Source organism: Budorcas taxicolor, chromosome 17 (assembly GCF_023091745.1).
Source record: "Budorcas taxicolor isolate Tak-1 chromosome 17, Takin1.1, whole genome shotgun sequence".
NCBI lineage: Eukaryota > Metazoa > Chordata > Mammalia > Artiodactyla > Bovidae > Budorcas > Budorcas taxicolor.
The window spans coordinates 15,613,295-15,627,186 of record NC_068926.1 but is presented as its reverse complement, the minus strand read 5'-3'; the positions used below and the strand labels follow the sequence as shown (position 1 = coordinate 15,627,186).

At 42.9% G+C, this 13,892-nt stretch overlaps 1 protein-coding gene and 1 non-coding gene across 2 annotated transcripts in view; one reads left to right on the top strand and one right to left on the bottom strand.

Annotated features, from left to right (window-relative positions):
* Positions 1–13,892, bottom strand: part of INPP4B (inositol polyphosphate-4-phosphatase type II B) — a 723,258-nt gene that overhangs the window by 689,784 nt on the left and 19,582 nt on the right. The gene's annotated exons all lie outside the window — the stretch shown is intronic.
* TRNAS-GGA (transfer RNA serine (anticodon GGA)) lies at positions 11,376–11,447 on the top strand. The gene has a single exon. It is a non-coding gene; the product is annotated as a tRNA-Ser (tRNA).

The window sequence follows — 13,892 nt, the reverse complement described above, 5'->3', positions numbered from 1 at the left end:
CTCAACCCACACCACCGCCATCAACCTTATTTCTAGAAAAACTGCCTAAATTTATGGAGTCACCAGTAATAAAAAAGAGTCTGGTAGCAACTCTGGAAGCGAATTATATATATTAGCATTTAAATAAAAATAATATTCTAACAAAATACGTAAGCCAAGTTTACTGTTTCCGTAACTAGGTGTTTAATCATATGATGATAATTTTCTGTTCATCTTCTAAAAATGCCATCCAATTAGATAAAATTATCAATCAATCTCAACTGAAAAAGGTTTAGACAACATATTCTTAGTGGATTTTTCTATAGGATGTACACATATATCCTATAGATACACAACCAAAACTTAATGCTTTTCATTAATTTATGTGGTCAGTTTATACTAGGAACCTACAAGAAATGCAGGAGACAAAGGTCAGAGATGTGTGAAGTGTAGAAGGAAGACAGCAGCCACATTTCTCAGTATCATCAGTTAAACATATTTAGATCTCCAAACTGGCAACCAAGTGTAAATCCAGATCACTAGGCAGTGGGTTAAAAAAACAATAAGTTTTTATTGTATTTGTTACAACATTGCTTCTGTTTTATGTCTTGGTTTTTTGGCCACAAGACATGTGGGATCTTAGTTCCCCAACCAAGGCCAGCCTGTACCCCCTGCACTGGAAGGTGAAGTCTTAACAACAGGACCACCAGGGAAGTCCCTAAAATTTCTTATATAGGAGTGTATGTGTGTGTGTGTGTGTGTGTGTGTGTGTGTGTGCGTGTCTGTGTTAGTCGTTCAGTCATGTCTGACTCTTTGTGATGCCATGGACTCTAGCCCGCCAGGCTCCTCTTTGCATAGGATTCTCTAGGCAAGAATACTAAAGTGGGTTGCCATTTCCTTCCCCAGGGCATCTTCCTTACCCAGGGACTGAATCCAGGTCTCCTGCATTGCAGGCAGATTCCTTACCATCTGAGCCACTAGATATAAGATATTATAAATCGCTTTCTAAGCAGTGACTTATTTAAACCCCCCTTGTTCTTCTCTATTCATATATCACCGTTCAGTTCAGTTCAGTCACTCAGTCGTGTCCGACTCTTTGCGACCCCATGAATCGCAACACGCCAGGCCTCCCTGTCCAACACCAACTCCCGGAGTTCACTCAGACTCACATCCATTGGGTCAGTGATGCCCTCCAGCCATCTCATCCTCTGTCATCCTCTTCTCCTGCCCCTAATCCCTCCCAGCATCAGAGTCTTTTCCAATGAGTCAACTCGTTGCATGAGGTGGCCAAAGTACTGGAGCTTCAGCTTTAGCATCATTCCTTCCAAAGAAATCCCAGGGTTGATCTCCTTCAGAATGGACTGGTTGGATCTCCTTGCAGTCCAAGGGACTCTCAAGAGTCTTCACCAACACCACAGTTCAAAAGCATCAATTCTTCGGCGCTCAGCCTTCTTCACAGTCCAACTCTCACATCCATACATGACCACAGGAAAAACCATGGCCTTGACTAGACGGACCTTAGTTGGCAAAGTAATGTCTCTGCTTTTGAATATGCTACTACTACTATTACTACTACTAATAATAATAACATCCTTCATCCTTATCAGATAAACAGAATTTAAAAGATTTTATTTGGGAATTTCAAATTCCCAGAAAATAAAAGGCTATATATGTTAATACTGGATCTCAGAATGTGACACATGCTTGAATTTACAAAGAGTAATGCCTCTTGAGAAATCTGTATGCAGGCCAGGAAGCAACAGTTAGAACTGGACATGGAACAACAGACTGGTTCCAAATAGGAAAAGGAGTACATCAAGGCTGTATATTGTCGCCCTGCTTATTTAGCTTATATGCAGTGTACATCATGAGAAACGCTGGACTGGAAGAAACACAAGCTGGAATCAAGATTGTCGGGAGAAATAGCAATCACCTCAGATATGCAGATGACACCACCCTTATGGCAGAAAGTGAAGAGGAACTAAAAAGCCTCTTGATGAAAGTAAAAGAGGAGAGTGAAAAAGTTGGCTTAAAGCTCAACATTCAGAAAAAGAAGATCATGGCATCCGGTCCCATCACTCCATGGGAAATAGATGGGGAAACAGTGGAAACAGTGTCAGATTTTATTTTTGGGGTCTCCAAAATCACTGCAGATGGTGATTGCAGCCATGAAATTAAAAGACGCTTACTCCTTGGAAGAAAAGTTATGACTAACCTAGATAGCATATTGAAGAGCAGAGACATTACTTTGCCGACTAAGGTCCATCTAGTCAAGGCTATGGTTTTTCCAGTTGTCATGTATGGATGTGAGAGTTGGACTGTGAAGAAGGCTGAGCGCTGAAGAATCGATGCTTTTGAACTGTGGTGTTGGAGAAGACTCTTGAGAGTCCCTTGGACTACAAGGAGATCCAACCAGTCCATTCTAAAGATCAACCCTGGGATTTCTTTGGAAGGAATGATGCTAAAGCTGAAGCTCCAGTACTTTGGACACCTCATGCGAAGAGTTGACTCATTGGAGAAGACTTTGATGCTGGGAGGGATTGGGGGCAGGAGCAGAAGGGGACGACCAAGGATGAGATGGCTGGATGGCATCACGGACTCGATGGACTTGAGTCTGAGTGAACTCTGGGAGTTGGTGATGGACAGGGAGGCCTGGCGTGTTGCGATTCATGGGGTTGCAAAGAGTCGGACATGACTGAGCAACTGAACTGAACTGAATGCATGAGAATCGGCTGTTAAAATTCTGATCTGTTTAAAAAACACTTGGTCTAACCTACAGAATGGGAGAAAATATTTGCAAATCATTTTTCTGGTAATAGGCTAATATCCTAATCATATAAATAATTTATACAACTCAATAGCAAAAAAGCAAATAATCCAGTTTTTAAAATGGGCAAAGGACTTGGATAAACATTTTCTCAAAGAAGACATACAAACTGCCAACAGGTAGATGAAATGGTACTCCATATCATTAATCATTGCAATAGGAAATGGCAACGCACTCCAGTATTCATGCCTGGAGAATTCCATGGACAGAGGAGTCTGGTGGGCTATAGAGTCCATGGGGTCGCAAAGAACTGGACACGACTGAAGTGACTGAGCACACATGCAGCCTGACTAATCATTAGGGAAAAGTAAACCAAAACCACAATGAGCTAATACCTGGTACCTGTTAGGACAGCCATGATCAAAAAGATGGCTTATACACATACTGACCAGGATGTGGAGAAAAAGCAACACTTTTACACAGGTGGTGGGAATGTAAATTGGTACAGCCATTATGAAAATAGTTTGATGGCTCCTCAAAAGATTAAAAATGGAACTAACATATGATCTAGGAATCCTCCAGGTATGTCTACAGTGGAAATGAAACGAATATCTCTAAGAGAAATCTGTATTCCATGTTCATTGCAGCATTATTCATGATAACCAAAAAAAGAAGACAACCTAAACATCTTTTTGATGGATGGCTGGATGAAAAAATGTTGTATGTAAATATAGGCAATGGAATCTTATTCAGTCACAAAAAAGAAGTAAATCCTACTATTGGGGACAATATGGATAAATCTGGAGTGCATTACACTAAGTGAGATAATCCAGACAAAGTCAAATATGTGTGATATCAACTATATGTGGAATCTAAAACAAAACAAAACTGATTTCATAGAAACAGACATGCTGGTTGCCAGGGGATGAGGGGAGATAAAAATGGGAGATATAGGTCAAAGGGTATAAACTTCCAGATATAAGAAGAATAAGTTCTGAGGATCTAATGTGAAGGGTGGTGACCACATTTAACAATACTGTTAATTCAAAGTTGCCGAGAGTGACTTCCTCGGTGTTCCAGCAGTTATGATTTCACCTTTCAACACAGAGGGCATGGGTTAAATGCCTGGTTGGGGGGTTAAGATCCCACATGCCTCACAGCCAAAAAGCCAAAACATAAACCAGAAACAGTATGGTAACAAATTCCATAAAGACTTTAAAAATGATCAAATATTTTTTAAAAGGAAGTTGCTAAGAGTAGATTTTAAGCATTCTTCCCACACCCACCCACACATAAAACAGTTAACCAAGTGAGGTGATAGACATGTTAATTACCTTGATCTTGGTAATTATTCCACAATGTATATGTATATCAAAACACCACATTGTACACTTTAAACACACACTTTCTCAAATATGCATCAACTATTCCTCAGTAAAGATGGGAGAAAAAAAGAAAAAAAATAAACCACTCAGGATAAACTGAACCTTGGTTTAAATCAAGATAAGCAACCACAGGCATCTCATAAGGCCAGCTGCTAGCAGGAACACACCCTGTCACTCAAGAAAACAAGACAGTCACAGATCTCACAGTCTGAAAAAAAAATCATAATATAATGTTATCTTGATTGATTTCAAATCAACCCACTATCCATAAAATATTTTTCACAGAAACAAAAAAAAAACACAGGAGATAAATTTTGACGCATCTTAGCACTGAAAGGAGAGGTCATCATTTTTTTTTTTTTCCTTTCCAGCATTTTTCCTGTCACAACTTTCCCAGATTTTAATTTCCACAGAGGTGACTCTGTCTTCTCACCCTCCCGATTTTTCTCTCACCTTCTTTAGACCTCTCACTTCCATCGCCAGACTCTGGATCTCATCATTACCACTAACCCGAACCTCCAAACTTGAATTTCAAGCATCTCATTTCCTTATTTTCCACACTCACTCTCTGTAGACTCCAATCAGGATCTACTGAGCAGTTCAGCCCCTAGCAAAAATTCTACATGTGATCTTTCAGGCCTGACCCAGGGCCGTTTCAAAGGCTTTACCCTGGCAGGCCTCAGGGGAGAAGGCTGCCCTCCACATTCCAGACGGGATGCACAGCTGATGCCTCACAGGCCCTGAGCGGAGGTCCCCAAGGCTGGCCACAGGCTGCTTGGCGGGCTGTCCTCTTAGCTCTGCACCTTCATTCAGCGGCCTCCTTTTTTTCTTGAACATTTACTTATCTGACTGCGCTGGGTCTTACTTGCGGCACGTGTGATCTAGTTCTCCAACCAGGGATCGAACCCAGGCCCCCTGCTTTGGAAACCTGGAGTCTTTGCCACTGGACCACCGGGGAGGCCCCCAGAGGCCTCTTTACTAGGGTCTTTAGCCAAGACTTTCCTCAGGAACCTCCGCCTAGACCTTTTTACTGGAAGGAGGGAAACCTTATTTTTTAAATTTCTTCCTTTTTTAAAAATTGAAGTACAACTGATTTACAATGTTATGTTAAAGGGGAACCTTGAAGGTATTTGTATCCACTCTGACTCTGTGCTTTTTCACTCCTAGCCCTTCCTTTGGGCCCTCTTCCCCAAATCCATAAAACTGCAGAAAACTCTTGTTCATGGCACCCTTGGCAGTAAAGCAATTTCCCCACATCTGTGTTGATCCACGGGATCCTCAGTCAGCCCTGGAAGAAATGGAAAAAGGGTGTCCTTGCTTCCTCATGGGTTAGCCTTTTACTTGCACTCTCCTAATAAGTGATTAAAACCTTGGCAGCTAATTTTTACTTCAGTTTATTGTCTTATTCAGGCTTCCTGGGTAGCTCAGCTAGTAAAGAATTCACCTGCAGTATGCTGCTGCTGCTGCTGCTAAGTTGCTTCAGTCGTGTCCAACTCTGTGAGACCCCATAGACAGCAGTCCACCAGGCTCCCCCGTCCCTGGGATTCTCCAAGCAAGAACACTGGAGTGGGTTGCTGTTTCCTTCTCCAATGCATGAAAGTGAAAAGAGAAAATGAAGTTGCTCAGTCGTGTCCGACTCCCAGCAACCCCATGGACTGCAGCCCACCAGGCTCCTCCATCCATGGGATTCTCCAGGCAAGAGTACTGGAGTGGGGTGCCATTGCCTTCTCCATACCTGCAGTATAGGAGACCCCAATTTGATTCCTGGGTGGGGAAGTTCCCTGAGAAAAGGGATAGACTACCCACTCCAGTATTCATGGGCTTCCCTGAAGGTTCAGACAGTAAAGAATCCACCTGTAACTCAGGAGATCTGGGTTTGGTCCCTGGGTTGGGAAGATCCCCTGGAGGAGGGCATGGCAACCCACTCTCGTATTCTTGCCTGGAGAATCCCATGGACAGAGGAGCCTGGGAGGCTACAGCCCATGGGGTCACAAAGAGTCGGACACAACTGAGCGACTAGGCACAGCACACTGTCTTCAGCAGCAGCCGGTCTGATGCCTGACAGTCCTGCTCAGCTCTCTCCATCTCAGCCTGGCACCCAGTACCTGCAATTAATTGTACTATCACCGTCTCAGCACTCCTTACCTCCTCATTGCCTCACTTCTACTCTCACCCAGCTGAAAAGCAGTTAGTCTTTCTATAGCACCTCCTATTTACACCCCAAACTACCTTGACCCTTACACGCTGTCTCACTTGGGAAAACCACACACTTGGGAAAACCAAGTCCCCATCCATACTCCTCTCTGTGTGGTAAAGTCTGTCTGAAGCAAATCTTATAACTACGCTGACTGGTGCCACTCTTGATCCATGATGTCCATCTCAGTAGGCTCCTAAGATAGCCTGGCAATCATACTATAAAGCCCTGGTCCATTCACACTTCCACATGCCTTGAGGACTATCCAATACCTCTGTTTCCTATTAAATACCTGAAGCGTTCTCCTCTATATTTCTGTTTCTCTGATGACCTTCCTTCCTCATTCAATGAGAAAATACGAGCAATCAGAAGACATGCAAGTGCCCACCCATATCATGTTCAACCTCGTAACTCCATCCGTACCTGTACGTCCTTCATCTGTTCCATTATTACGGGTCAACTCTACAGGCTCTTGCTTCCCTGATACCTTAGTGGTAGAGAATCCACCTGCCAACGCAGGAGTCACAGGAGGCTTGGGTTCGATCCCTGTGTTGAGAAGATTCCCTGGGGCAGGAAACGGCAACCCACTCTAGTATTCTTGCCAGGATAATCCCATGGAGAGAGGAGCCTGGCGGGCTACTGTTCAGTTCAGTTCAGTCGCTCAGTCGTGTCCGACTCTTTGCGACCCCATGAATCGCAGCACGCCAGGCCTCCCTGGCCATCACCAACTCCCGGAGTTCACTCAGACTCACGTTCAAAGGGTCACAAAGAGTCGGACATGACTGAGCAACTAAGCACACGTGAGTGGTGATGTCAAGTTGTAACTTCCAAAGCCACAAAATGTGGGGCAGTTAGACAGACACAAATGAATAATCTGGCTTCAGAATAGGAGTATTTATGCAAGCCTTTTATTATTTAAAATGAACTCATCCAATTATAAGCTGCCATTTTAACTTAAAAATGCACTAGATAGATTGTATGATTTCTCTTTCATAACTGTACAATACTGAATTAAATACGGTTTTAATAATTCTTCTCTATAAGGCATCTGGTATTCTCTCAACTCAATCCTTAGGGAATTATATCTTCAAAGATGGGACCAATCAGATTTCTATAGACCTATATATTTCTGTTCTTCTTCCTGTTGTAGGAGAGAGAATTTCTATTCTTCTAGATATGAATTTCAAATTCTATTAACCCCCTTCATTGTTTCTTTACAAAAAAAAAAAAAAAAGAGTAGTCTTATTTAAGAAAACAGCAAGCCATTGCATATGTGCCCAATTTATTAATCCTGTGATTTTGTCCTGGGTCACTCTCATGAAACTAAAATCTCTAATTTTTGCAGCAAGTGCTTTGTTCTACCTCAGATTATAATCTTTTCTTAGAACCAGGTCACACGACCTTTCTGTGAAATGATGTGTGGTTTTTGTGTTTTAGCATCATTGAAATGTCTTGAATGTATACTTTTTTGTCAATTTTCAATACAAAAACTATCTGGGCCAAGAATATTTAGTCAATACGATACCTAAAATATTGCAAAATGTTGAAAACTCAGATGATTTAAACATTTGTTATCTCAGAAACTGTTAAGGTCACATACCACTCAGAGTTACAGACTGAAAATCGGCTCTGCTATCTTCAGCTATAAAGGAATTTATTGGGGAGATGCAGGGCTGATGAGAGGCTAGAAAACCAGTTCCTGGAGAACTGGTGGGAACAAGGGGACCCCAAGGAGACAGCAAGAATCACAGAAAACGTCACAGAGCAAGAAGAGTCCGGTCTGCATGCCACTGCTAACAGCCTCTGCCTGAAAGTGTCAGGAAAATGCAGATGACCCTCAAGTTCTGACATTATTACTTTCTGACTGTGGCAAGACAAGAGGAGAGGAAAATACATCCATCCCACTACCACGCTCCCTCCTATCCAGTGTCTGCACAGCAGGAGTCCCTAATTAGATGTGGTACAGCCAACAAGTCATGAAGGCTGACTCCAGCCCATTATCAAAAGAATGCCTCCTAGACTCCATCATACCGAGGGCAGCCACACCCCACCAGGGGGAGCTAAGCTAAAAATGATACTCAGAAATACCCAGGAATCAAAAATAAATAAATAAATAAAAGATAAGAAGCACAGAGTAGCCAGAAAAAAAAAAGGCAATGTTACAAAGAAAGGAAAAGGGCTTTGCTTCCTTGTTTACTGACTCTATACTGAAATATATGAAATAGCGCATCTACTTTTAACAATAGCTGGAAATTGACCATTTCTCCAGCCAGATGCCTTCATAAGTCATTGGTTACATTCAAAGCTTTCAAAAATAAGAGGCTGGTACCTCCACTGATATGCAGAGAATGGTGTCAACTATGGAGAGACTGAAAATCTGACACCATGGGGGTTAGTCCTTCTGAACTTCTATCGTAAATTTGCTGTAGGTAGACAGCAAACTACCTCAGTTTCTCAAACATGAGTAAATATAAGGAGTATCTAGAATATTAAGACAACACAACATAAAATGAACCACATCCAATCAGGTTCCTGGGAAAGAGGCTCCCACTAACACTAAAAGCTCGCCTAAGTCAAGCCTAAGTCAGGCGTTTGAGAGCTATTAACAGCCCTACCCATTCAAGATTTCCCTGCCTTTTAACACCACACATGCCACTTGTCATCTTTTCTGTGCTTTGAGAGGCCTAGTCTCTGTAAGCTTTAGTTCCTTCTTAAATTATCCTTTTAAGTTCAACGTGTCTCTTCCTGTTAGACGTCTCAAGTGTGTTCACACAGCTCTTACTGATGGGGCCAGCTTTAAAATGATCTTCTCCGTTCTGCTACTCTAAAGCAATCTACTCTCCTGCAGAGGGAGTAAATCTTGCAAGGTCTCAGAGTGAGGAAAAAAAATCTTTTTTCTATTTTGTTGATGCTGTACCTGTATGAGATGATGGATATTCACTAGGCTTATCATGGCCATCATTTTATAGTGTATGAAGTCAACTCATTATGCTGTACGCCTGAAACATATCCAGTGCTCTATGTCCATTATGTGTGCGTGCTCAATCGCTTCAGTCACGTCTGACTCTTGGCAAACCTACGGACTGTAGCCCAGCAGGCTCCTTTGTCCATGGAATTCTCCAGGCAAGAATCCTGGACTGGGTTGCCATTTCCTGCTCCAGGGGATCTTCCTCCCCCAGGGATCAAACCCACAAACCCAGTGCCTCCTGCATTGCTGGCAGATTCTTTACTGCTGAGCTACCAGGGAAGCCCAGTATATCCACTATACCTCAATAAAATTGGAAGAAACAAATAATCTCTTCTTCTTACCAGTCTTTCTCTTATTTATTTATTCCAAAATGTATAAAAAGAGACTATTTCTTCAATAGATGAGTGTTTAAAAACATGGTATTTGGATTTACTTTGGATTGACAAAATAGAACTTTTTTGGATAAAGATGGATATTTGCAAATAATTTTTTCCTAATTTGGTTTCACAGAATTACTAATCTTGTCATGGGCTCCATATAAAGTCAGCTGACACTGAAAAAGGTCTTTTTTAAAGCAATGTTTATATTTATTGGCTTCCCTGGTAGCTCAAATGGTAAAGCGTCTGCCTACAATGCGGGAGACCCAGGTTCGATCCCTGGGTCGGGAAGATCCCCTGGAGAAGGAAATGGCAACCAACCCACTCCAGTATTCTTGCCTGGAAAATCCCATGGACTGAGGATCCTGGTAGGCTACAGTCCATGGGGTCGCAAAGAGTAGGACACAACTGAGCGACTTCACTTTCACTTTCCCTAGTAAATCAGTTGGTAAAGAATCCACCTGCAATGCAGGAGACTCCAGCTCTACTCCTGGGTCAGGAAGATCCCCTGGAGTAGGGATAGGCTACCCATTCCAGTATTCTTGGGCTTCCCTGGTGGTTTAGATGGTAAAGAGCCTGCAACATGGCATACCTGGGTTTGATCCCTGGGTTGGGGAGATCCCCTGGAGGAGGGCATGGCAACCCACTCCCGTATTCTTGCCTGGAGAATCCCATGGACAGAGGAGCCTGATGGACTATAGTCCATGGGGTCACAAAGAGTTGGACACGACTGAGTGACTAAGAACATATCTATACTTATTGAAGACTAGTATATTTAGTGCACCTATTTTGGAATCATAAAGACGCACATAGAAGCCTGATTAAGAAACTTATTAGTTTTGCTACTGCGGACAAGTTAGTTAACCCTTTTAAGCACTGATTCCCGTATCTGCAAAAGGGAAATAATGATATGCAATGACTAAAAGGGAGAACTTGTGAAAAGAGCAAAAAACTTTGGTACAGTGCCCATTACTTTGTCTGCTCTCTCTGTGAGCCTCTCAAAGGCATATTCATTCTTTCATGAACATACATGGGACACCCCACTGTCCTCAACTGCCAACTGGTAGGGACAGAAATGTCTGCATCAACTCCCCCACCTGAAATCAAGATTTTAAGTTCAAGAAGTTTTATGAAGGGGCTACCTGTGGTTTTAGCCCTTCTGAACAAAGCCACAGACTCACAAACCACAAATCTGTATTTGAAATATGGGATATTGGGGGGGGGAGTGGGGGCTGCATTGGGTCACTATCGTGACACATGGGCTCTTTCCTGGGGCAAGCAGGCTCCTCTAGTTGCAGCTCATGGACTTCTCTCTAGATGTGCCTCATGGGCTCTGGAATGCTTGGGGTCAGCAGCTGTGGCCCACGGGGGCTTAGCTGCCCCATAGCAAGTGGGATCTTAGTTCCCGGACCAGGGATCAAAGCTGTGTCCCTTGCATTAAAGGCAGATTCTTAACCACTGGACCACTAGGGAAGTCCCTAGATTTTTAATTAAGAAAAAGTTTTGACTTCTTCTTAAATTAAATTTAAGAAAAAGAGATGAGTAAATATCTTACACTAATAATGTTTTGAAGTTAGTTGGAAACAATGGATAGACCACAAAACTATTATGGCCAGAATTACTGTTAAGGAGATATCCTGAGGGGCAAAGATGACAGGATTAGCATTCAAAGGATTATTAAGAAGCCTAGGGAGAACACAGGGCTTCCCTGGTGGCTCAGAGGTTAAAGCGTCTGCCTGGAATGCAGGAGACCCTGGTTCGATCCCTGGGTTGGGAAGATTCCCCTGGAGAAGGAAATGGCAACCCACTCCAGTACTCTTGCCTGGAGAATTCCATGGAAGGAGGATCCTGGTAGGCTACAGTCCATGGGGTCGCAAAGAGTCGGACACGACTGAGCGACTTCACTTTCACTTTCACTTTCAGGGAGAACAAAAGCATCCGAACAAAAGTAAAATGAGCTCCTAAATTGGGCAATAAGTCTAAACAAACCAGCACAGAGTTTGGTGCTTATGTTAGAGTAAATATGTAGCTTATATTCTCTGAGGTAGTTGAATCACCTGCATTCCCATTGTCCCTAAAAGGATGTTGGGATTCCTCAGAATTCGTTTCCCCACCCCAGTTTATATGCTGACATCCTAATGCCCGGTGTGATGGTATTAGGAAGTGGGGCATTTAGGAGATAACTAGGTCATGAGGCTGGAACCCTCACAATGGGATCAGTGCCCCTATAAGAAGAGACACCAGAAAGCTTGCCCCTGGCCCCACCATCTAAGCACACAGCTAGAAGGCCACTGTCTGTAAGTAGGAAGAGGCCCTCATCAGGAACTAAGCCTCCAGGACATGAGAAATGAATGTTGTTGTTTAAGCCATGTAGTCTATTGTATTTTTGTTGTGGTAGTCCAGGACAACTAAAACAATTATCTTGGGAAATTTAAAATTAATTTGCCACCAGTGCTCTGAATGTTATCATCTCTCACTTGTTCAAAGAGTCCGGTCATTTGCATATCTTCTTCCCTGAATCTTTTACCTTCTCCTTTTCTATTCACTCTTTTCTATCAACAGGTAAACATGTTGCAAGATTCCTTTTTGCTTAAAGGAATGACAAGAATGCTGTCTCTAAAATCCCTGTTCCTCTATGCCACCACCCTCATTCCTTCCATTTACTAATGTCTTAAAATAAATAAATGTCAACAAACAAAAAAATGTTCACTATATACTTTTTACCCCTATTCTTCAATGCATGGTAATCTGCCTTCTGCCCCTTGCTATTGTTGTCATTCAGTCACTAACTACTGTCTGACTCTTCGCAGCCCCATGAACTGCAGCACGCCAGGCCCCTATCTTTCCCAAAAAGTGCTCCTCATTGTTACTATGTCACTTGACTGTCACTACATCCAGTGAATTTCTCAGTTCTTCTCTTACTTAGCATTTCAAAAGCACTTAAAATCATTGACCACTATTTTCTTGAAACTCACTATACTCCTCTGGGTTTCCAGCAGCTATTATCCTCAAGCTCCTTTATGGGCTCTTTTCTCCTGTGACTATCCCTGAATTACTGCTTCTGCTAGTTCAATTCAGTTCAGTCGCTCAGTCGTGTCCGACTCTTTGCGACCCCATGAATCGCAGCAAACCAGGCCTCCCTGTCCATCACTATCTCCCGGAGTTCACTCAGAGTCACGTCCATCGAGTCCGTGATGCCATTCAGCCATCTCATCCTCGGTCGTCCCCTTCTCCTCCTGCCTCCGATCCCTCCCAGCATCAGAGTCTTTTCCAATGAGTCAACTCTTCTCGTGAGGTGGCCAAAGTACTGGAGCTTCAGCTTCAGCATCATTCCTTCCAAAGAAATCCCAGGGTTGATCTCCTTCAGAATGGACTGGTTGGATCTCCTTGCAGTCCAAGGGACTCTCAAGAGTCTTCTCCAACACCACAGTTCAAACGCATCAATTCTTCGGCGCTCAGCCTTCTTCATAGTCCAACTCTCACATCCATATATGGCCACAGGGAAAGCCATAGTCTTGACTAGACAGACCTTAGTCGGCAAAGTAATGTCTCTGCTTTTGAACATACTATCTAGGTTGGTCATAACTTTTCTTCCAAGGAGTAAACATCTTTTAATTTCATGGCTGCAGTCACCATCTGCAGTGATTTTGGAGCCCAAAAAATTAAGTCTGACACTGTTTCCACTGTTTCCCCATCTATTTGCCATGAAGTGATGGGACCAGATGCCATGATCTTCGTTTTCTGAATGTTGAGCTTTAAGCCAACTTTTTCACTCTCCTCTTTCACTTTCATCAAGAGGCTTTTTAGCACCTCTTCACTTTCTGCCATAAGGGTGGTATCATCTGCATATCTGAGGTAATTGCTATTTCTCCCGGCAATCTTGATTCCAGCTTGTGTTTCTTCCAGTCCAGCGTTTCTCATGATGTACTCTGCATAGAAGTTAAATAAGCAGGGTGACAATATACAGCCTTGACGTACTCCTTTTCCTATTTGGAACCAGTCTGTTGTTCCATGTCCAGTTCTAACTGTTGCTTCCTGGCCTGCATACAGATTTCTCAAGAGGCAGGTCAGGTGGTCTGGTATTCCCATCTCTTTCAGAATTTTCCACAGTTTCTTGTGATCCACACAGTCAAAGGCTTTGGCATAGTCAATAAAGCAGAAATTGATGTTTTTCTGGAACTCCCTTGCTTTTTCCATGATCCAGAGGATGTTGGCAATTTGA